The sequence below is a fragment of the Rosa chinensis genome, chromosome 1 (assembly GCF_002994745.2).
Source record: "Rosa chinensis cultivar Old Blush chromosome 1, RchiOBHm-V2, whole genome shotgun sequence".
Taxonomy (NCBI): domain Eukaryota; kingdom Viridiplantae; phylum Streptophyta; class Magnoliopsida; order Rosales; family Rosaceae; genus Rosa; species Rosa chinensis.
The window spans coordinates 50578541-50581522 of NC_037088.1; the positions used below are offsets into that span (position 1 = coordinate 50578541).

Genomic DNA, 2982 nt, shown 5'->3' on the forward strand with positions numbered 1-2982 from the left:
CCTAATAGGAAATTATTTTTATGGAGTTTTAAAAATTATTTTCTTAGCATGGAATAATAGAGCACGACAATACGAGAGTGTAGGTGCAAACGGTTAGTTAAACGGATTTGTAACGAGAAAGTTACGAATATTTTCGTGTGAGGGGCATTTTGATCATTTCACCTTACCCGTAGCTTAATTAGATCAGATCCTCTCTCTCTCTCCCTCTCCCCCCCCCCCAAAAAAAAAAAAAAACCATTTTCACGTTGAAAACAGAAGGGGAGAGAGAGAGAGAGAGCGCCTTAGCCTTGCCACCACCAAACTTCCGTCACCGGCGCCAATTCTGGCCAAATCTGGTGATAATTTTTACACCAGTCTCTTCCTCTCTTCATGAGCTTTCTATTGATATATGTTTCAAGACCTATCGTAAAGTGTGCGCGATGAATCGAAGGAGAGAAGATTGAGTGATTTTCCGGCTATTTTTCAAATTCCGACCAAACCGTCGACATTTTGGAGAAACCCCAAGGTATAAAGTTGTTCATTACCTCATGGGCTTTCTTTTGAGAATAGTATTGCATATATATTTGAGGATTTTGGAAATTGAAATTCCGGCCACCATGAGCCACCATGGCTCCGCCGCCTCCGGCGGTTTTTCATGGTCATTTTGAGTGTTATTGTGCTTCCTAGGATGTGTTAGTACTAGCTTAAGTAAAATTGTTGAATTTTTGATGAGGAATTAGAATTTGGTGTTGGGATTAAATTGGGAAAAATTATTTTTGGAGGAGTTGGAGTTGGGGGGAAGCTACTAGAAGAGACTTAAGATGATTATTTGATGATAGGAAGACTTGGGTGACTTTACATCGAGAAGAGGATACGATTTCCTAGGATGCATTCACGTTTCTTTACTTAGTATATCGGGGTTGAGCTTAATTTATTTATAAATTATTATTGGCTAGGTAATCCAGTTGAGCAAAGCTTCCGAGGACATTCCCGAGACGAGACTCTCCTAGTCACCCTTCATTGTGAGTTGGACTTTGTTTTAAAGAAATGCATGCAATTACTTCGATTCTTTGATATTTGATTTCCTTAATTACCTATTTATTATCCAACAAGTTTATTGTGATTTCTCATAAATTAATTGTTGTGGTCATTATGCAATTTTATAATTTATGTTTTGAAGTAAATTGCTTATTTTTGGGAAAGAAAGAAATTTTCCAAATGATCTATTAGATATGAAGTTTTAAATGTTGTTACGTGTACAAAAAGAAAGAACCTTCTATTTTGGCAAAATAAATTGGATTTCAACTTACCTTACGAGTACCTAACCCCAGCAAGATACTGCGATACTTCATTAGTTTTCCAGTTACGTGCACGTATACCCTCACGCTCTGCTTGTGTATCGGCGGATGCACAAGTGTATGACCAGTTCCCCCTGCTCTGCCTGATGCGCACAGGTGTACTACCAGTTCTTCCCCCTCCCCCGCCTTGCTCATGTTGAGTTCGCTCAACATGGGTGCATGACTAGTTGTCCGCCACGCTCTGCCTATTTTGATTTAGATCATTGTAGGTGTATGACCAGTTTTTTGGTACAAGTTTGGTGATGCTTTTTAGTTTTGAAAGTTATGCAAAATGTTTTTGGACTGAGTCACCTTCGCAAGCAAGTATCGAGTTTATTCTCCAGCTATATCTTTAGTTTTTCTTATGGAACATTTTTAAAGCAAAGTGTTTATTTTGTTACAAGTTTACCTTATAATTTGGTATGTGAAAGTATTTGTGATTTGAACTTGTCTTTTTATTGTAAATGGTTAATTACATGCCAAAGGTTTACGAAAGAGAAATGGCTTTAAGAAAATAAGATTTATCAAAGTGGTTTTAAATATTAAATTATTTTTGTCCTCTCACAGAGCTCGTCTCACATTTTCTATGTTTTCTCGGGGCTCTTTGGATTTCTGTTTTGCCCAGGTAGTAGATTTTGCTGAGGTCGGACTGCACCACGTTGAGGCATTCTCCTTATCCACCATCATTCATCTCAACTTGTAGGATTTGTTCCCTTTCATACTTTTATATTTCTTACTTAATTAGACCATGTAACTTATGCTCTGATGTAACCATAAATTGAGTATTGGATCCCTAAGTTGTAGTTGTTGGGTTAGAACCCTCGTATTTGGTTGGTGGTGGATGCTTTTGTGAAGGACAAGAGGTCCTAATTGAAAGTTATTGGAGATTTATGATTTTGGGAAGTGTATTATTGGATTTACAAGTTCTTGGGTAGTCCATTTTTAAGGGAGGCTATGTCAAATTTCTGATAAAAATCTTCCTCTAACTTGGTATATACATATCCACCTCAGATTCCACTTTGAAATCCGGGAGTGAGTTTGTCAATCTGTCTACGGGCTCACTACCCAGGCCATCCCATTAAGTCTATTCGACTTGATAATACTGGGGAGTTTACATCAAAAACGTTCGATGACTATTGTATGTCACTGGGGATTGATGTAGAGCATCCAATTCCTCATGTTCATACCCAAAATGGTATCGCGGAAGCTGCCATTAAGCTCCCACAAATGATTGCATGGACATTGGTTATGCGCACCAATCTCTCTGTTTCCGCTTGGAGATATACAATATTGCATGCAGCGACACTAATTCTTCTACGACCCACTGCCACCCAACCTTATTCAGCGTTACAGCTAGTGACTGGGTACAAGTCTGATATCTCGCACTTATGCATTTTGGGTGTGCCATATATATGCCTATTACACCGCCACAGCATACCAAGATGGGTCCATAGAGACGAATGGGCATATATGTTGGATATGAGACTCCAACTATTGTCCGCTATTTGGAACCCTTGACAGGTGATCTCTTTACCGCTAGATTTATGGATTGTCACTTTAATGAGACAGTCTTCCCATCGTTAGGGAGAGATAAGAACATGAATGTTCAGCAGGAACGACAGGAATTGTCGTGATTTGTCCCCATTATGTCTCATCTCGATCCCCG

General features: G+C 38.9%; 1 long non-coding RNA gene across 1 annotated transcript; it reads left to right on the top strand.

The window, feature by feature from the left end:
• The first annotated feature begins 226 nt into the window (after positions 1-226).
• LOC121051075 lies at positions 227-2213 on the top strand. The gene is made up of 3 exons (XR_005805047.1): positions 227-505; positions 936-1001; positions 1942-2213. It is a non-coding gene; the product is annotated as an uncharacterized LOC121051075 (long non-coding RNA).
• Positions 2214-2982: the final 769 nt, after the last annotated feature.